The sequence below is a fragment of the Malaya genurostris genome, chromosome 2 (genome assembly GCF_030247185.1).
Source record: "Malaya genurostris strain Urasoe2022 chromosome 2, Malgen_1.1, whole genome shotgun sequence".
Taxonomy (NCBI): Eukaryota; Metazoa; Arthropoda; class Insecta; order Diptera; family Culicidae; genus Malaya; species Malaya genurostris.
This window is the reverse complement of record NC_080571.1, coordinates 30,979,331-31,001,666: the sequence shown is the minus strand read 5'-3', so window position 1 is coordinate 31,001,666 and position 22,336 is coordinate 30,979,331. Positions and strand designations below refer to the sequence as shown.

At 37.7% G+C, this 22,336-nt stretch overlaps 1 protein-coding gene across 5 annotated transcripts in view; it reads right to left on the bottom strand.

Moving 5' to 3' along the window:
• LOC131430208 (serine/threonine-protein kinase minibrain) overlaps positions 1-22,336 on the bottom strand; it is a 213,480-nt gene that overhangs the window by 173,140 nt on the left and 18,004 nt on the right. The window contains exon 1 of one of the 5 annotated variants that reach the window (XM_058594959.1): positions 66-544. The exons of the other annotated variants lie outside the window; for them this stretch is intronic. The gene's annotated coding sequence lies outside the window, so the exon portion shown is untranslated. Of the gene's footprint in view, positions 1-65; positions 545-22,336 lie in introns of those variants that run through there. 5 annotated transcript variants of the gene reach the window in all.

Genomic DNA, 22,336 nt, shown 5'->3' with positions numbered 1-22,336 from the left:
AAGCATCTTCACTGGGCAATGATCGTATCGCAGGAGAAAAGGCAGCGGGAATGATTAGTACTAACGTTTTTGTTTATGTCACAGACAAGCAGACTTTCAAAATCTGTTCACCGTTACTTGGGAAAGTGAATCTGATCAACTTATGCGTGAAATACCTCGTGCATACATTTTTGAAACGCTTTGTAAAATGTTTTATTGTCTTTCTCATATAGAAAGGTTATGCAATCACTGTGGAAACTGACGAGACTCGGAAAGTCGAGTATCATATACCATTCGAATCGGTTCGTCGAGATCAGCAAATGTTTGAGTATATTTTTGTACACCCAATTTTGTCGGAAATGGTTGAACCAATTTTCGAAAATTCAGATTCGAAGTCCCATACACTGAGGTCTTTTTTTACGCGGTTTTCATTAGGCGACTTCTTTACGCACTTTTTTACGAAATAAACCGGAATTCCGAAGTTATGCGGATTTTTTTACGCGAATTTTCCGTTTTTTTTTTGTTTTGTGTTAGAAATACTTGAAACGTCGAAATCTGGTGTAATCCCGAAATTTTTCAAGTCGACTCACCGGCAATTTTTTTTAGATTACACCAGATCTCGATGTTTCTCATGCATTTCTAAGAAACGCCAAATAATCTAAAAAAATCGTTTTTTGGCATCAGAAAAATATTTTCGATTTCTAAATTCTCAAAACTTTTCTCAGTCCCAGAGTCGATTTGTTTCTGAGATTACACCAAATCTGGACGTTTCATGCATTCTAAGACGTTTGGCATAAAAAAACAATCCTTTTAATTTTACGATTCCTTTCTACACGGATTTCCGAAGTCGTTTTTTTCCATAAAAATATTTTTTTGGGATTACACCATATTTCAACATTTCATGCATTTCTAAGACATTTGACATAATTTTTTGTTTTCAATATTAAAAAACCCTTCTCAATCCACCTAATGGTGTGATAATGCTGTTCTCTTTCTTCAAAACAGTCTCATAAAAACATTTTTTATCTTTTTATTCAATAATTTGTGACACTAATTTGGGCTCATTTTTGACACCAATCGATTCAGATTGAATCGAGTAGTTCACAAAAGCATTCTGCAGTGTTTGTATCACATAGTAGGCATCATTTTACCAACCAAGCGCTTGACATTTGCGTTGCCTATTTGTATGAGAAGAAGGATGCTAATCTAAAAAAAAACCCTTCTTAGTCCACTTAGTGGAATTTTCATAGATTTTTAAAAAGCACCGAAACCGAAAAAAAAATTTTGATGCCAAAAGTCCTAGAATTGCATGAAACGTCGAGAGTTATGGCGTTTTTCAGTGAAAAACGCTGGTGGCTCTGATTTTGCACTTTCGAGCAGAAATGGCAATGAAACACCGTCAGAATATTGCAGTGTTTTTCAATAAAAAACGGCATTAGTATCACCTCGAAAAAAAAAAATTTTTGAAAATCGACTTTCTGGGACTTAGAAAAATATCAAAGTCCCAGAAAGTCGATTTTTTCAAAAAAAAAGTTTTTGAGATAACACTAAATCTCGACGTTTCATGCAATTTCAAGATTTTTGGCATCGAAAAAATTGTTCGATTTCGGAAATTTCATATACTCCCCCCTATGGTGCTTTTTAAAGATCGAAAATTTTCAAACTTTAACCGCTGGGCAGCACCCCTTGCTACCCATGTCCGATTTAGCTCAAATTTCGCATGAGGACTTTTTTCGGGGTGCTTAAACCTTTGAGCACTGAAGCTTTACTAAATAGATGTGATCAAAAATAATGTACCCTTATATATAAGAGCGGTAAAAATCAACGTGTTTTGTCGGTTACGTCACTTATACCATTATATCTCCGGAACCAAAAGTCACAGCCATTTGATCTTTGAACTTGATCAATGGCCCGATAGTAGCTTTCAAACGAGCCTAAGTTTGTTAAAATCGGTTCAGCCATCTCTGAGAAAATTGAGCGTGTCTAAATACAACGCGTTTTGTCGGTTACGTCACTTATACCATTATATCTCCGGAACCAAAAGCCACAGCCATTTGGTTCTCGAACTTGATCAATGGTCCGATAGTAGCTTTCAAACGACCATAAGTTTGTTAAAATCGGTTCAGCCATCTCCGAGAAACTCGCACGGTAAAAAAAAATAACGCGTTTTGTCGGTTACGTCACTTATACCATCATATCTACGGAATCAGAAGTCACAGCCATTTGATCGTCGAACTTGATCAATGGCCTAACAATAACTTTCCAACGGGTCTAGACTTGTTTAAATCGGTTGAGCCATCTTCGAGAAACTTGCGCGGTAAAAAAATAACACATTTTGTCGGTTACGTCACTTATTCCATTATATCTCCGGAACCAGAAGCCATTTGATCTTCGAACTTGATCAATGGCCCGACAGTAGCTTTCAAACTAGCCTAATTTCGTTGAAATCGGTCCAGCCATCTCTGAGAAAATTGAGCGGTAAAAATATTTTCGAAAAGTGCACACACACCCAGAGACATTTTCCGATCTCGTCGAACTGAGTCAAATTGTATATAACACTATGGGTCTCCGAGGCTCCGTTCGAAAGTCGGTTTTTCCAGCAATTCTAATACCTTTCTATAGAGAAAGGCAAAACTCAAAATTCTTCGAAGTCCCAAAGTAGATTTTCTTCAAAAAAATTTTTTTTGAGATTATTTAGCATCAATTAAAAATTTCTTTAGTCTTGAGCTTTTTTTACGCGGATTCTCGAAGTTAGGCGTTTTTTTGCGCAGTTTTTAATGCGGTACGTTTCCCCTGCGTAAAATGAGACCTCAGTGTAATTTTATTCGAATTCGACTTCCGATTTTAGAATTATAGGATGCTGTGGGAAAAAAAAGTAAAATGTGTTCACTAACTTCTTTCAAGATATGACTGAACCGATTTCCACAATCTTAGATTTAAAATAAAAAATTTAAAATACGGAATTACAGGATGATTGGTGTAGAAGTTTCGATTCCAAGTCGTTTTTTTGTCGTGAATACGACTTACTTTGCTATGGGTAGCCTTTTCAAAATATCCACATCATTGGAAATATGGTCAGCTTTTTGTGATAAAATTTTCATTTGTATGAGATGACAACAAATAATTCAAAATTGAAGTTTTCTTAAATATTTGGTATGAACGAGCATTAAGGTGAAATTGAGTGCAAATATAAGGCACTTAAAATTTAACGAATTAAACGAATCATCGCACAAAGCGTATCGTGCAAAACCGACACACAGAAATGCGGAATATTCTCAGTGGTTGAATGCCCACTGCTCACGACATGTTTTGTTCGCTAGTAAAACAGACACTAACTATAATTGATTATGAACCATGAATATTTTTTATTGACTAATATAAGGAAGACGGATTTGTGCGTGTTGTTGGAGACGGTCAATTTAGTCATTCAATTTATAATTAAAACGCTCTTATAATTAATTTTCTCGCCTATTGTAAAATTTTTCATTAATTGTTACGCATCAAATTCTTTAGCATGATGACAATACATCACCGAGATGATTATTGTATCAATTTAAAAACGAACTTAGTACTATTCTAACAAGATCTTTTTTATATTGAATTAGAACTGGCTTGTAAGATGTTCTCTAAAAATATCTAGTGTGTGAAGTGAATAATATTTCACCATTTTTCATGAATTTTCAAAGAAATTATAGATACTTTTTGTCCACACTTGGCGAGTGTATATCAATAATTTATATTTTAGAAACCTTGAATTCGGTTTGTGTATGTAAAATTGTATTGTATTTTCGAGACGAGTTTGACAAGTAAGTTATTGAATTTGAATTGAATTTTAATTTCGATTTTTTTCGAAATCGCTCATCCAATTTTTTCAAGCATAGGTTCAAATGAAAGATTTCACAACCCCTCATAACCCTACCAAATTTCATCCGGATACGACTTCCAGTTCCGGAGTTACAGGTATAAAAAATTCATTTTCAGGGGTGTGTTTTGCTGAAATGTATTGTATTTTAGAGACGAGTTTGACAGATAAGTTATTGAAATTACTGTCATATTAATTCCTTACCTAAATTTAAAAATCCCTGATGACTAAAAACGATTTGTTGTTGGATTTTCCAATTCATGAATAAAATCGAACAATGCATGTTTTTATTTAAATAATCTTGTCCTCTACACAACCCCGTACTTTTTTTTGTTCTCCTGTGTGTTCTCCGCTTTATAATTCTACCGTTGCAATTATGCAGGTGAAGTATTGAAAGTTTGTAAAATTCACACAATTATATTTCTTGGAGATGGCCGAACGAATTTTCACAAACTTAGATTCAAATGAAACGTCTCTTGCTCCCACAGGTTGCTATTGAATTTTACCCGGATCGAACATCCGGTTCGGGAATAACGTGGTAAAATGTACAGAAAATATGAAGAAAAAGTGCACTCGGTTTTCTCAGAGACCGCCTAACCGACTTTCGGTTCGGGAGTTACGGGGTAAAATGTAAATGTAAAATGAATTAAAAACGTGCAATCGATTTTTTCCGAAATCCAATTTTTCCAAGCGTAGGTTCAAATGAAAGGTCTTACAACCCCTTATAACCCTACCAAATTTCATCCGAATACGACTTCCGGTTTCGGAGTTACAGGTATAAAAAAATCATTTTCAGGGGTGTGTTTTGCTGAAATGGCTTGACCGATTTTCACAAACTAACACAAGCGAAATGTTTTGAGATTATTCAAAATTTTCTGGAACATTTTGTCAGGATTCGATTTTCGGTCTTGGAACTAGAGTGCGATAAGTGGAAAATTTTCAACTTCATGTGATTTTTTTTTCATAAACGATGGTAAACAGAAGTACAAATCCCATAAAACTGACTGATATTCTAGTTTGCAGAACTTATTAATTTATGAGCATATAACCTTGATTCGACACTAAAAGTTTCGCAATTCCTGTTCCGGAAGCACCGAAGGTAGTGAAGATAAACTCTACAAGTAGAACTCACTTCGACTTCTCAACAATGTTTGAATCGATTTTCACAAATCTTAATTCAAATTGAAGCTCATATTGTCTCAAAAACTACTGTGAAATTTCATCCGGATTTGACTTCCAGTTCAGCAATAGCAATGAGTGTCAAAGCTAGCTACGATTACGCACTGGTGTGAGCTGGCACGGAAGATGAAAACACAACTCGCCTTTACAAACAATGCAAAAAACGGACTTTGTTCAATTTCGTACATACTATAAAGAAAAAGAAAATCAACACCTAAGCTGATTACTTATTCTCATCTCTCATATAGGGCGTGATCGATTTCCTCAAACTAAGGTTTACATTAAAGATCTTATGATCCCATAAAAAGCTTTAGAATTTCATCCGAATACACCTTTCGGTTCCGGAGTTACGGGATGAAGAGTATTACAAAATCTTTAACGTCACTTTAAGCGGCGAAGCCAAAGACGTGAAAAAATTCTACACTATATTCCAACCGTTAGCTATTGTTGAAAGACGGCCTATTAAACTAATTCCGGCTGTTCTGGTTCCCGATTTCCGAAGCATCGAAAACAGTGTCAAAATGACTATGTAAAGAACGGCTGTTTTCTTGAGAATTGTTCATAAAGTTCTTTTGTTTGTAGATCTTGTTAGCAGATGACCAAATAATTTGGCTTCAATGTTTCCGGTCCACATAAAAGTTGGCAAAAATAATCATGATAATTGCCTATTCAACAGGTTTCAATCACTTTGCTTAGATCAACAAAAATGTGTGGCATTGTTTTGTAGTCGACGTCAATTGAACAGAGCACCGCATAGGCACTTGTTGCATCGTTGGTTACCAACAAACAAGTGTTTTTTTATTCAATCGTTCGCCGAATAAAGACATTCGACATTTGTTGTGTCTCTTTGATAGTTTGAATTAATGAAAATATGAACTTGAAAGAGCAGGATCATGATTATAAATGACCAGGGTATTACATGGATTTATTTAGATGCAATTTTCAGTCTTCGGAAAACAATTTTTTTTTTCAAAAACGGAGAAGCAGTTGCTTGATGAATCTTCGTGAAAAACATAAGTTTGACATAAAGGCTGTTTTTTAGGAGCTTGCTAATTTGAAATTTAAATGAAATACATGCTAAATTATGCAATGGCATTTAACATTTAAATATGATTTCGGGCATATGGCCGCCATGACTATTTTTCACAAAGGTCATTTCTGGAGGTCCAATTTTCGACCATTTGCTCAAGCATTTGACGGCATATTTCAGCAATGACACGTTGTATTTTGGTATTTTGGTTTCCAAAGCATCAATCGTTACTGGTTTATCCACATAAACCAATGACTTCACGTAACCCCACAAAACATAATCGAGTGGTGTCAAATCATAAGTCGATTGTTTCGACCGCAGTATGACAAGTGGCACCATCCTGTTGAAACCACATTTAGTCCACATCCATATCTTTTGGCAACAAAAATTCATTGATCATGGTTCGATTTCCATTCACGGTAACTCTTCGGCGTTTCTCAAGAAATAAGGACCGACGTTTCTGTCAGTCCATGTAGCGGACCAAACAGTTCATTTATTGGGATGCATCGTTAATTCTTGAGTTGAATATCTCTACTCCAAATAATGAAGAGAACTTTGCGCTATAAATAGTTTTAATTCAACACTGATTTTGATAGTAAATTTCCACGATTTGGAAGCGTTGTTCCGGAGCTAACCTGTTCAAGATGATTTGCCAAACAATACTGAGTAGAAGCGTTACTTTACACTGTCAAAACAATAGAGTAATCCCTATTAAAAAGACAACCCTCCTAAAAAAACACCCGTTATTTCCATCTTGACATACAATGAAACAATACTTGATTCACCTAAAGTGAGATGGTATCCTTTTAATTTATTTGGTCAATTTGTTTCTTTTATCAAATATTAATTTTGCGTTGCTGGCCAACGTTTCAAACGCTTTTTTTTATCATCTTCAAGGTAGAACGACCAAAATTATGGTAATTTGAATGGTATCGTTTGAATCTTTCGAAAATATATGCGTTTTCCAAAAATGCTTGTGAAAATGGGAATGTGAAAATTTGTAGGTTTCGTCTTCGACTCATCAGTGCATTAGCAGTTTAAGCTGAGCTACTAGAGCTACCTCGCGGTTGAGTACTACCTGATGACGATCAGAAAGTCAGCACATGTTTTTTCGTTTGGCACGTCCCGGAAGACGCCAATAAGTTTTTCACGAATAGCATTAACTTTATGTTCAGCTTAACGGTTTATGTTGATTCGATAGGTGGCATCAGAAAAGGCAAGCATAAAATAATATACTCTTTGTAAAAGTTATCAAAAATTTATTGTCCTGTACACTTGATTATTACTTCCATGAAATCGATCAGTTCAGCATGATCACACATAAATCGGCTAACTTGTAATCACCTAACGACTAATTGTCCATGTTGGGTGTCGATTTTCGAATAGGCCAGAAATCTAAAGTCTAGCTTTCAATCCAGTTAATTTATTTTAATGGCCTTTCGAGAGTACACAACATTAAAGCTTATCGTCAAAGGTCCCCAAAAATCGTTAATAATATTACAAAAAATACAGATGCTCCGATGATTCCATTAGGCAGATCAAATTTATTTTATTACTTCGAACATCGGGTATCATTTCGATCTGCCGTACTTGTAGAAAGATAAAATTGATAATACAAAATCAATGTCAGTAATTGTTGATCATTGTTGTTCTTAACCTTTCGGTTTCAAAGTTCAAATTTCCGCGTGCCATTCATTCAGTTGTGTTTGCATACTCTCTGCCGTCGAGTACACAGTGGCTTCCGCCAACCAAACCGAGTTCCTCGAACGCAGCGAGAGCCCTTCATGCGCGTCCGGCCACCTTTCTCCGGACTCGGGCGATTCGATTTCACAACTGTACCCAGTAACCACGGAAAAGCAACTTGAACGAAGCTCGTTGAATGCGATAGGAACGTCGCAATTTCTAAATTGCATTATCATCAATTACATCAAAAGCGCGCGCACAACGTCAGAATTGCTTTTGTCGACGTCGACACCGACGCCACCTCCGGATCTGCCGCCCCGTGTTGTCTCTGACCAGACCAGGCTACATCTACAATCGTTCCACTAACAACAGTACAATGAAAGGGCAAAACTGCGACGCCATACGTGTGAGTAAACAAATGGAGAAATGCCCTATCAAGCTGAAAACCAACGATGCGGACACCCGAACCCGACAATCAACTTTGTTTTTTTTTGCATAGGTATAAGCTGTCGGATTGATGAGGAAAAGGGTACTCAGGAAATTTTTGTTTGATAACAATAGGGGTTTGTTTTGAAAATACTGGTGGTCAAATTTCGAACTTCACGGTTTGATAAACGAAAACCCAAAAAAGAGACTCGTATTGACCGACAATAATAATTATCTCCGTTCATTATTATCATCAACAAATTTGTATATTGAATTGGCCTAGCAAAACTTAGAAACTAAATCTACTCACACCCAGTAATAACGATCGGAAAAATTCCGACAACTAAACTAGAAGGAAATGCCCCTGGTAACAGTTTCCGGAATGCTGCAGCTGACAGTCTTCAAAGTATTGGGCGACTTTCTTAACTTCTTGCCCTTGTATGTCTAGACATCACCCTGCTACTACTGCTGCTGCTGTTGCTGCTGCTGCTATGCGAATGGAAACGAAAATATCAGCACAACCGAATCCACATGGTCGTAGGTCGTCCATTTTTAACGCCATCATCGAAACGTTCTGTATGTGTATGTATGGCTGTATGTATGTATAAGCGCCATCCACACCCATCCACACATAGTAGCAGCGGGGTGTGCGGAAGCACCCGAAGTGTTGTGACGCTGCATGCCATTACCAGAAAACAAGACCCCAACCAACTGGACTCCTTAATGGCATTACTTCGCGTGTTACTTCGGGCTGCACTCTGGGCTGCCAGAGCACCTGTCGAAAGAAGGAAGCGAACTTCTCGCAGCACGCGCGGTCAACGTGGTGGTACCGGATGAGTAATGGGTCTTGGCAGAATCAGCCTTTCAAAGAGCAACGATTATACCCTAACCTCTCCTTTCTTTCCCGAACCCGCCGAAGACACAGAACACAAGAAACGAGTTCACGAAAGGCCAACTCCGGAGCACACTTGGCAACAGTCGGTTGGTAGCAGACAGTGGGCTGGTGCTGTGAGATGATTCGAATGATTCTCAAAACTTATCTTTGTTAGCTTTAAGTTTTTTTTTGGAACCTTGGCAGTGCCGGGCATAGCTGCAAATGAGCGTCTCTCTTTGTTTACTTTCCTTTTCGATTATTACGGAGCTGTTATACAAGTTTCTTCAAAGTTTCCAATATCAATCGAAAGTTTGTGGTTTTGGCTTAAGCTTCAAATATAAAATCAATTCGGGAATTCGCGAAATAAAAAATAAAAAAAGAAAAACTGTCATTCGCAGTTAGACCCTTTGTTCGTGCCACGATCGAAATGATAGTACCGGAACTATAATTTAGGAACTATTTGTTTCTGCTCTGGTAACACTCGAAAACATTTTTTTCTACAGTCCGAAAGTCGGCTCTCGCTCTCGGCAGCCGGTTGCCCAGAGAGAATACATAACGTGGCTAATCCATCAAGACCGACGGGCTTAGGTGAAATGCTCCTCAATGAAGTCGGTTAGGATTGATAGCCCTCTTTTCTTTACGCCAAAATTTTCCATACTGGCATTGGTGACGGGAGTCTGAAATCATTCGATGGACTACCAAAAGTTAAAAATTTCATAATACTTTTTTCAATGTTTTTCTGCACATGCAATATATCAAATTTTAGTAGGTTTTTGTTCGTATTAGAATCAAAACATAAATTCACACTCTTGAAATGGTTTGAATCAGAACAATTTGTCTCAGCAGACAATATCTCAGCAGTAGATCTGGCGGCAAACAATATAGTATAACTTAAAGACTGTCCCAGAAAGTATGGACGCACTTTGATTTCGCTGTAAATAATTCACAAGTGTTAGTGTATTCAAATTTTATTCGATATACTGATTATATTGGACTACAACAACAGAATATTATTCTCAACATTTACTACATAGCCATTGTAAACTAGCTGGCGCACCTTCGCAACGTTCCTTATTAAATTCCGTACAGACCTTATGGTGACAAGTTTTGACACTTTTTTTCAATCTTTTTCGAACTGTTGAATGGTTTCGGCTACCGAAACATGTTTCCTAAGATGTGCCTTCGTTAATGCCCAAAATTCCTCAATTGGTCGAAGTTGTGGGCAATTTGGTGGATTCATGTCTTTCGGGACGAAAGTGACATTTTTGGTAGTATATCATTCTACCGTTGATTTCGAGTAGTGGCAAGAATCAAGATCTGGTCAGAAGACAACAGGATCCTTGTGGCTTCGAATCATGGGTAGAAGTCGTTTTTGTAAACATTCCTTGATGTATATTTCGCTGTTCATTGAAGCAGTGGTGATAAAGGGTTTCGAAATCTTACCGCAGCTACAAATTGCTTGCCAGACCTTAGCTTTCTTACCAATGTTTTCGACTTTAATCGATGTCTCGGACTGGTTTAACACTTGCCCTATAATATTGTGGTCCCAGCAAGGATTTGTAATCGAGTTTCACGTAGGTTTCGTCGTCCATAATCATGCAGTTCAAATTTCCAGCAAGAATCGTATTGTACAGGTTTCGAACCCTCGGCCTGATCGATGCTTCTTGTTTCGGACTACGTTTTGGTTGTCTCTGCTTCTTATAGGTTCGAAGATTCAAACGTTCTTTAGCACGAAGAACATTTGACTTCGAAGTGCCCACTTTTTTGGCCACATCCCGAACTGAAACCTCCTTCTTTTGCTCGAACGCCTTCAGTAAACGTTTATCCAACTGAGGGTTGGCAGGACCTTTCTTCGATTTTTTCGTTTTCGGTTTATCCTCAAAGGTGTTATCCTCACCGAACTTCCTGATTGCATTTCGCACGGCTTTTTCACCTACTCCTACCATTTTTGCTATCTTTCTCAGTGACAGTCCGCGTTCTGCGCACCATTTGTACACAATTTTTCGACGTTGTTCTGCTGAAAGTCCACGCATTTCGAAACAAAAAAAATGAAAACGAATAAACAACTGCACAAGTGGTTAGAGAAGAGTGTAAACAACAGGACGCAGCCATAAAAATTGACAGATTCTGAACCATTGCGAAATGGCAGCGGTTTTTGGTTGCGTCCATACTTTCTGGGACAGTCTTTAACTTCGGAAATCCACTTAAAAAGCCGCATAAGAAAGACATCAGTGTACGCTATAAAGAAAATGTCAAAAAAACTATTTTCACGAACAAAGTTTTTCAAACGAACTCTATTTCATCATTTTTAGTAAAAGTTTCATGTTGTTTATCATCTTGAACTAATTGGTAAGAATTAAATTCCGCGAAAATTCGTTTCTGTTACTGTTAAAGTTAAAAACGTAATCTAGAAAATTGAACAACATAAAATCTATTTTGTTTCTGTGGTAAGTGTCGAAATATCAGAAAATCGAAACACGTATAAAAGCTTTTAATTTTTGCCAAGTGCTTCTTGAAAAGATTCAATTTTCAATTAACCTACATTGACTTTATCTTTCAGATGTAGATTTCGGGATATTTTAACCTGTCGTATTAGATATTTTCATATAAACATCTATATCTGGTCACAAGTGTGAGCAAATTTTTCCAATATCTAATCTTTTTCAAACTGCAATTCGTAGTCAATTGATATTTGGTGATTTTGACATAGGAATACGTCTTTGTTTTCTATGCAGGGGTGCAAATTCAAAATACTGAAAATAAAACGGTACAAACAGTGGAAAGAAGTGGTACTTCGGTACCAAATATACAAGTGTTTTGCAAGTAGCATTAACTTTACGTCTGCTTAGCGGTTCAAGTTGAACTGTTTAAGTTTACAATAAGCGGTTCAATTTGAACTGCTCTGCACTGACGAGTCTAAGACGAAACCTAAAGAACAGTAAAAACGGTTATGTGCCCTAAGTACAAACGGGAGCGGGTCGAAAGCCGTTTCGCCGAATGCCATTTCGCCGAAAGTCGTTTCGCCGAAAGGGTTATTTCGCCGAAAAGGCCATTTCGCCGAAAGAATTATTTTTTTTAGGATCAACAATATTTTTTTGCTTTGAATCTCCGCATGTGGCGCAGCCACATAACCGAAGCCAAAATGGCTCGGCGGCTGACTGAAACTCACAACAAACAAACCATCAGGCGGGTTTAAGCTGGTATAGCGAAATTCTCTATTATATGGCCGGATGTTCCTGCTGGAAAGTACCGGGCCCTTAAAACCCATTTTGGACTTCTTAACAGCAGTTTTATGCAAGCTATCTTATCATAAAATTCAGATCTACTGTAAGTCCACCCGCATACATTTGTAATGCCTTGAACTGATGGTGGCTTCACACATACATACATGTCTAATATTTCTATACTTTCAAAGCAACTGTCATAATATCCCCTAACTGAGACGAAAATTTCGTTTACATAAATTCAAGGTTTTCATGGGAATTCTGTTCTTCAATGTTCTTCAAACCTCGTCACAAAACAATAATCAGTATTAAACCGATTTGCACTCTGATCGGTTCGATAATGTGATAGAGAAGGTGACTGTGCACATCAGCAAGTGGCAATTTTCACCATTTACGGTCACTCGAAGATACTGCGAATTTATTTTAAGCGCCGTTCACTTCGCTCAAGAGCCAATGTTTTTCAATGTGTGGGTTCGAATTTAAGAAAAACCTCTTCACAAAACATGCAATATTTCCAAAAAGTAGGTGTAATGCAATCTAAAATCTGTTTAAAATCGGTTGATCTGTAGATGTTCAACATCTCTTTTGTACGACTTTTTTCGTATTTTGAATTCGCTCCCCTCACTTAGATACAAATGAGTTTGAATGGAGCACAAAAACCTATTAACAGAATGTTCAAATTAACAGTGGATTTTAATACCAGTATCGCGTTAGACGACAATCTGTTGTTTGGAGTTTTACGAATTAAGGAAAATAATACAAAGCGTCAGAGGGATAAAGCCTAGTAGTATCACATTCCTGTCTTTAAAAATTACTATCAATGTAATAGCCAAACTCATCACTTACTTTAATTATTCGGTTGCAAACAAAAGGTACTGAAAGGTAAAAATGCACTTCGACGTAAACAAAGTGCTAGAAATACAATCGACTAAATCTGCCAATGCAATATACATTCAATTGCTTCTTCAGCGTGAAACTAAAGCAGCATGAAGCGCTAAAAATATTTACAATGTGTTCGATTCATGAAACCTACTCTTGAATCTTGAGTCATGAAGATTCACAACGCTAACGATCAGGTCAATGCTAGAGATAAGCATCTTGTTCTACCCGAGAAAGTAGTTCTTTTGTACCGTTCAATCGTTCAGAGATTTGCTATCTGGAGTTTGTGCAAGGTGCACATTAGAGTGCTCAAAAGTTTAAGCAAGTACCTATGCAATATTTGAGCTAAATCGGATATGGATAGTTGGTGCCGCCCGGCGGGTAGAATTTAAAAATTTTCGATCTCATAAAATCACCTACATGGGGCTACATGAAATTTCCGAAATCGATAAACAAATTTTGATGTCAAATGTTGCATATAACGTCGAGATTTGGTGTCGATTTTTTTATATGAAAAATATTTTGCATGAACATCTATCTATCAGCAAGCTCAAATTAGATGTTGCTTTTGTGCACGGTGGACAAAAAACAACAACGACAACCATAGAGAAATTGCACGAATTATGCTTCGAACTGCTGCCACATTCACCACTTTCGACAGATCTTACCCTCAGCGTCTGTTTGCAGGTTTAAAAAACAAATAATCCAAATAAGAAGATTCTACTTAAACGAGTAGGACTCATCGCTGAAACGGACGATTTTTTCGGGGCAAAAGATATATCGTTCTACAGGAAAGGTATTGAAATGTTCGAGAAACACTGGACTGTGACTAAAACTATATTGCTGAAAAAAATTAAGTTTTGCCGAAAAAAGTGTTTTTCTTAGTTAGTCCTTGGAATTATTGTTCCGCGTGTCCAAAATAAATTTTATGCACAATTATAAGCTAATTGTTTTCGGATGCATTAATAGAAAGGGAAGGTTCAGTCATAAACTTTCAAAAATCGTACACTTTTCAAAATTCATCCATTTGCAAATCTCAATTAGAAAACAATCGTAATAAAAGTACCAAATCATGTTACCTAAAATTTGTAATACTGCCTTCGAACCAGAATATTTTAGAAACGAAGAAACAGACACAAACATGTGTAACCTACATATAAAGCAGAAGGCAAAATTTTGCAAAATATGTTAACTATATTAAAGGCGAAAATTAGCAATTAATAAATGAAACGATATTTGTCGAAATTTGCCTCTAACTCACTGATCAGAGCCCATCGTGCCAGACCGACGACAATGAGAAGAAGAAGCTCCTACCGGAGAAAGCATCCTTCTGTACGGGAGCACACTTTTCCTGTTTCCTGGACCGAATCTTTGCTAGGGTCGCCTGTTCGTTGCATTCATACTTTTCCAATTTGCAAACTCTCAACTCACGGCTTCGGAGACTGGCTTCGACTGGGTCGTCTTCTCTGGCAACTTCCGCACCGGTGTCTTCCCACCGCTCTCGATGACTGCCCGCGCTCGATGAGTCTCGAGTGATGATGGACGACGCGTGATATTATTTTATTCGCTGTTAGGGGCTTTGTCGTGCTACTGGACTGGATTTTAACGCAACCCGCCCAGACGCTTCCGAAGAAATCTATCGATGATGTTAGAAAGTATGTGATGCGTTTTTTTCTACTCGTTGGTTGACTGACAGGGCTTCAGCAGATTCTTCTCGAATTTTTTCTTTCAAGATCGAGATTAACCTTGAACAAATAGTTTTCAATCGATGGATTTGAAGTCTGTTCCGGGGTGAATTTGACAAACTGCGCAATTTCTAACAGTTGTCTATGTCTGGTTCTCACCTGAGTATCATAGCAGCAACCCTTACCTCGATTATGAAGCGAAGGTAATCTTCCCAACAATATGAAAAACTGCGCTCGATGTGTTGGCAATGTTGAGCATCATCCGATCAAGGGAAGCTTTTCCAGCAGCCTTCGCTGGGAAAGTCGAACAAACTTAGTTCCCAGGGACGTTATTAGGTGCACAAATGTAAGGTCACCCTATCTTGGCTATGGGTGTGTATGTGTGTGTGCGCGCTAAATTTCAACCTGCAGACGCGACGGACGGATATTGTAATGTCTATCATAAAGCACGCAAACCGAGCTACGACGGCTGCTGCTGCCTCTGCTGCTGGAGGCGTCACGCCCTTGGGTCGGGACGAAGACGGCGTACCGGGGGCCGAGCGACGGAATGTGCATCGTTTGTCGGTGCGATGTACGTTTTTGCTCAGACACCCGCCGTCGCATTGTTACCACCCCCCAAATTCTCCCGGTGCAGTTCGGATCGAATCTCGCATATGCGCAAGATCATTCTCGCCGAAGCTATATGACGACCGAGAAGGTGTGTACTGTGTAGACAACTAATACTTGGACCACGATAGGCTGCTGGCCGATGCACACAGTTTCCATGCTAGCATGCAACGCACGTAATAACTCATACAGATGCAACTGCACTGCACTGGTATATCATTCTCCGTTGAATTGCCAGTTGCTCTGGTGCATGGTGAACAGAAAAACGACCAGTCCAGTGAAAATAAACATTTTTTTCGGTCTAAGTTACACTCCGAAAGTGGAAAATTCATCTCATCGCAGGATAGCTGGAAATGGGATCGTAGCACAACAAAGAACCAGTTTACGAAATAACAAAAAACTTATAAAAAGTATGAATTCTAAAACTACAAATTTCTAACGATTTATTAAATTTTAGTTTGACGTAAAGCCGCCATGACTATCTTCAGTTTTTGCAATGACTGAGCGGAAATATATATTGGAGAAGCCAAGTGAAAGAAAAACTAACAGAAAAGATGATTTCTGTCAAACAAATAATAGTCGACTCATTCCACTAAATAATGCTATGAGATTCACACTGAAACATTTCATAAGCAGATGTAGATTTCTTCAAATCATTTATTTGACCATCGTTAAAGCCAAACAGAGCCTATTCATTATATTGAATTGTATTTAAACAAAATCAATTTTTTTGACTGACCCTTATTACGCAAGATGGTCATTTTTGGAAAGTGATTTACAAGAACTCTTTTCAACTTGGAAAAAGACGACGCAAAAGGGAATAGCCTTATTTGAACGCATACGCAACATACGCACGTTTTTTTCGGATAACACAAAAAACACACCACACTTCCCTTTTGGCGGGAAAAAATCTCCTACTTAGAAAGTATTCTACTTCAGTGAACGAGCCCAAACAGGTTAAAGCCGGGGTTTAAAAAAAAACAATATAATAATAACATTTTTGGCTTTCTCAAAAAGATCCCTTTCTCACTGCGAAAACCGACTTTCAAACCAAAGCTCGAAGAGCCGAGTGTTACATACAATTCGACTTAGTTCGTCGCGTTCAACAAAAATCTATGTGTATGTATGTGTTTGTGTAACAAAAATATAGCCCCCCCCCCCCCCCCCATTTTTCGACATATAGCTGGACCGATGTTCACAAACTTTGATTCAAATCAAATACTCCCATAGCCTGTTATGGAGTTTTATCCGGATACAACTTCCGGTTCCGGAGTTACAGGCTGATAAGTGCAAAAATTTCAAGTGTTATTCATTACACTGAAATTTCGAGCAAAATATTTTCCACCAGTCGTAAAATTCAAGTTGGGCACGTCTGGTTAGCTGACGATCGAAAAACATCGATTTCGGATATACACTTAGGACTTTTTCATGCGGATTTCCGAGGTTGCTCGGATTTTCAAAGCTACGCCGGTAAAGCTGCTCGGCCATCCGTGGATGGACAACGTCCATCAATGTCAACTTCCCTTTCTGAGCAGCCTAGATAGCCGTGTAGTGTCGGCAGCGTTTTCCCAACTGGCTAAGAATGGTCCATCTGTACCGGTGGTTTGAGTCCACCAAACAGGCAAGCCGTGTGGCATCCGGCGGAATTATTTTCTACCAAGAATTTATCCACTAGTTTCCTGTTCCATGTCGTAAAAGGCCACAAAAATAGGAACTCCTAAGTCAAGGCGTATTTCCTTGCCGAGGACTGAATGGTTGCAGCAGGTGAACGGAATATCTTGGCTTTTTCCCTTACTGGATACACGCAATGCTTAACATAGCAATCGACTTCTTTGTTCATCGCTTCGGCAAGCAGAGATTAGAAAGCTAAGTGTCTGTGGGTGTCCTCAAGGTGGTGTACTATCCCCACTTTTATGGAACCTAGTCGCTGATGGTTTGTTAAGGAAATTTAATAACCATGGATTTCCGACTTATGGTTTTGCCGACGATTATCATGTTATATTGATGACCGGTGTAAGCATTAACACTCTCTTTGATTGAATGCAGCAAGCCCTGCGATCTGTTGAACAATGGTGTTGTCAGGTTGGATTATCTGTAAATCCGGGCAAAACATCAATGGTGCTTTTCACTCATCGTAGGATAATCACAGGAGCTCGTCCGTTACAGTTCTTCGGTTCAGAGGTCACTGTGATCGATCAAGTTAAATACGTCGGGGTTATTCTTGATTCAAAACTGAATTGGTCTGCTCACATTGACTTCAGGATTAAACGGACTTGCATGGCTTTCGGCCAATGCAGACGAGCTTTTGGAAAATCATAGGGACTCAAACCCAGATACATTCATTGGATCTACACGGAACGACCGAAGTTAGCTCGGCACCTAATTCGTATTACTGTTTTTGAATTAGTTGATTTTAACAACAAAATTTCCAAAATAACTATAAAATTAGTTAAAATTGAGAATTTACTTTGCTGAAAAAACTCTTAGTTTTAGAGAATGTGTTTAGTTGGTGAATATCCTGGACTCAAACCAGCAATATTTCAATCCAACACGAAATTCTCATTGACAACTAATTTTGTTATTAAAATCAGAAAATTTGTTTCTATTTATCTATTACCATCATTACTGAAGGACAGCACAAAAAAACTAAAACTGAAATGGGTATTATTAACAAGTTTATTAGCCAAAAACTCATGAGAAGTGTCAAAGCAAAACAATCCATTAAAAAGCTGAAAAGGACAGTCTTATTGAAACTGCTTGAACATTGTTTAGATGTTTTTCGCATGTGTTCGATATATCTTTATTTAAATTTCTAAACCGATATGTAAAAATGTCGTAAACTGTTAGTGGAAATCGTATTTATTCAGAATTTGTGCGCACTTGAAGCGATTGTGCGTAATAATGTTTTTACGCGGAACAGTGAAGTGAATTTCGAATGTTTCACTCTAATTGTGATGAAGTTTTTTTGTATCTTCAAACCTTCCGAGCTGCGCCGTCCGGTGTACTATTTGTATTCGGTTTTTATTTTCCGAGTGCTCAAAGTTTTCAGTGAGAATGAAGAAAACAGTGATTTAGAAGAAAAAAAATTCAAAAAGATGTTTACGTTTCGTTTATGTCTTTTTCTCCAACACAACATCGTATTTATACCTGCCAATATAGAAAAGACAACCGCGTCTGAATTTTTTTCGGCAGTAGTGTGCCATCTAGTGGCTAGTAGTCATTAAGGTGTTACCGTTTCGGTGACAGGGCGCCATATAGCTGCAGATTGCAGAAGCCAATTCAACCATTCATATTGGTTGAAAACAACATTATATTTCTTTAATTCAACTAAAAAAATAGTTGACTGGATATGAAGTGTGCCTTAGCTAAGAAATGACAGTACGTTTAATTTGTGAATTCAACTAAAAAAAATAGTCATTTCAACAAATATTTTATTATTATTAAGGGAATGAGAATAAAAAATCTAATTCAGCAAAAGTAAGATTTTTTTAGTTGTCTCAAAAAATAACTAACTAAAATCAGCAAATCAACTAAATTTTTCGCGAAAATGCTGATTTCGGTCGTTCCGTGTACACAACTATTGTTAGACCAATTTTAGCATATGGATGTCTTGTATGGTGGCAGTAAGGAGAAGTTGCGACAGTTCAGTTAAAGCTAAATCATCTCCGAAGGATGGTCCTAATGGCGATGACAGGAGCATTCACGACAACTCCTACTGCTGCTCTAGAGGCGCTACTGTGCATTAAACCACTACAGGTGTTCCCAAAACAAGAAGCATCTTGTGCATACCGTCTTAAGGTTACATGGCTTTGGAACAGTAACCCTTTACACTATGCTACTAGCCACACTCGCTTGTGGTCTCAAATGGTTACGTGGGATGAGTATTTACTCGCTCCTAGTGACCTGACTCTCACATGCAGTTTTCCTTTCAAAATGTGAGCTATCCTCTTCGTGAAGAATGATTGTCTGGTGGTTTGGAACGACAACTTGATGAACACATAGGTGAATAGTCGTGCTGGTGTTGGTGTCTACTGTCGTGAAATGAGGCTAGAGCAGTCTCATTCACTTGGTAGAATCTGTACTGTGTTCCAAGCAGAAATCTACGCGATTCTGTGAATTTACTTCTGCTTCCACTAAATGTGATCCTCAGCAGATTGTTCAGCATCCTTAGGGGTGCAGAATTTACTTCTGCTTTTTTGTGTTTTTGTGTCGTCCATTTGCCCCATCCTGCTAGTCCAAACCTTACCATTTTTCTTCAATCCTTCCCTCTTATATATCGGGAAAATGATGCTAAAAACAAATTGATGGCAAGGCACAAATCTCTAAATATCAAGGGGAACGTACCATTTGAGCCAATTTGTTCTGATTCCTGATTCCCATACGAAATTCCTGAATTTCATCCGGATCCGACTTCCGGTTCCGGAGTAATACGGTAAAGTATGTTCAATAATGTGCACCGTCACTTGAACTGGTGAAACAAAAACCGTAAAAAATGTTGTAAACTGGATTTAAAACCGTTATTCCCAATCTTAGGGTCAAATGAAAGGTCTTGAGGTCCTACCAAAAATTACTGCATATTTTCGGATACAAAAAAAATAAATCGTCGTTTAAAATACGATGATGAAATAGTAAAAAATCTTCTAATTTGAATATAAACTAGTAGAGTTTGTACGTCGTGTTAATTGGTGGCCGTACGATTCGACTTCGATTATACCGGTTCTCGGGTTCCGGTGCTGAAAGTACATTTTGAATAGAATACCACAATATTATATATGAGAAAGGCATCATTACACCACTAGGTGGATTTAAACAGGTTTATATCTAGATCTCGACGTTTCATGCATTTCTAAAGCATTTGGCACCAGAAAAAAATTTCTTCAGTTTTTTCGTTTTTCATGCGGATTTCCGAAGTTACTCGGTTTTTTACGCCGATTTCCGAAATTACACGGTATTACGGATCTCAGTTCCCGGTACCAAAAGCGATTTCAGAGCAACAATGCAAAAAAAACGGAAACATTCTTCTGAATTGGGCTCAACACTGTTTACAAACTGTAAAGGTTATGCTAGTTTATGTCCAAATAAATAGTGTTTTTCTTATTTAAAAAATTAGTGATTATTGAGTTTTTTTTCAAAAGTCCTGATATTTATGAATGTATGATGAGTATGATATAATATGAGTGATTTGAGAAGAGCATCATTACAATACTCACTAGATTCAAACAGGTTTTTAACTTTCCAACTGAAGGTGGCAAACGAGGCACGAAAGTGAACTTCAACTCAGACAGGCTATCAACTGACTATTCAATTTAGCACATAAATTTCCACTTGCTGATGCTAGACTTTTCCCTATTTTCTGAGGTACTTTAGTTGCAGTTACGTCACCTATATTCATCCATTATGTTACATCTCTGGAACCGAGCCTCTAGAATTGAATCTTTTTCATTACCATTAAATTGAGAAACTAACGCAAGTTCCATCTCCGATCGTTTGACTACTGTTTCCGGTATCGAAGTAGCAAAGTTAATTTGTATATGACCAATATATTGGAATATGCTTTACAAATTGTTTACGTATTTTGCATCATCGTTTTGAAAACCGCTATAATTCGGAAACTGGAAGTCGGATTCGTGTAAAATCGTATAGCAATTTATGGGATCTTAAAGCATTGATTTGATACTAAGTTCGTAGAAACCTATTATACGTAACTACCTTTAATTTGAATCTGAATTTGTCAAAATCACCCGCACCCATTTCAAAAATATCGATGAAAGTTCCATTTCGGACGCTGCTATCGAGGTTTGAGGAACCGCAAACCAACGGATTGGTACTTCGGTTGGCCATCAAACGTCAAGACATGGAAATCGAAGTTGTTTCTATAATTTTATTTCGAGTTTGTCCCCTGTTTCAACACAATAATGCACCATTTGCTGGCGTGCAGGGTAATTTGGTTTCAATGACAGCGCCTAATGTTCTGGCTCATTGACGCAGAAACGTTCGATAGTGCTTTTTTTAATAATTCTTCTTTAAAGCTGAGTGAAATAAGTTTTGAGTTAATCATTGTAAGTAGTGTTTGGACTCGTTTACTTTCTTTTTCTACTTTAGATTTCTCCGCGTTTCACCTTCGGCTCAGCAGTGCTTAAAACAGTTCAAATTGAACCGCAATCTCTGGCTAAAAGTTCAATTTGAAGAGGGCGATTCAATTTGAACTGCTCCAAACACTGATGAGCCGAAAGCGAAACGCGAAGAAATCGCAACTAAATATGTACTTTACGTACAAACCAAAAACCCCTAAATGTTATTTTTCTAATTAAAGAAATTTATTCCTGCAAGATTTGCCATAGTCAACGGATTGCTGATAATATTGACATGTGGCTTGTTGGTTCTCGTAAGTGACTAGTGATATACACGACCATCTTCCGAAGATCGAAGATCACACATGAAGGAAATGGGATCCCACTATTCGAAGTTTTCGAATGGTATATTGCGTTATTACTTTTGTTCAATGGAATCTACATCACTATCTTTAGGTCAATGGGAAAACGATTACCCTGGGTAGGATAAGTTTTTGGTTCGAGTTGTTGCAAATTGCATTTGCTTTAATCGCTTATTTTATGAAATTATAGTAAATTAGTAATCAAATGAGTGTTATTTCCGGAAAGTACTGATTTTATTCTGTAACATAATATGAAAGAAAGAATCCGGAACTTCGGATGACCGAATATCTGGGGAAAGGAGCAATTAGAAGCTTTATTGCAAAATGTCATTTCTAAAATATTTTTCTTTAATTCTTGAAAGAAAACAAAAAAAGTTTGTTTGAGTATAAACTGCTATAACCTACAAAATAATCCAGTTCTCAGTTCGGTTAGGCCACCTCTGAGAAAGCGAAATGAGTTTCACTATTGCTGATAC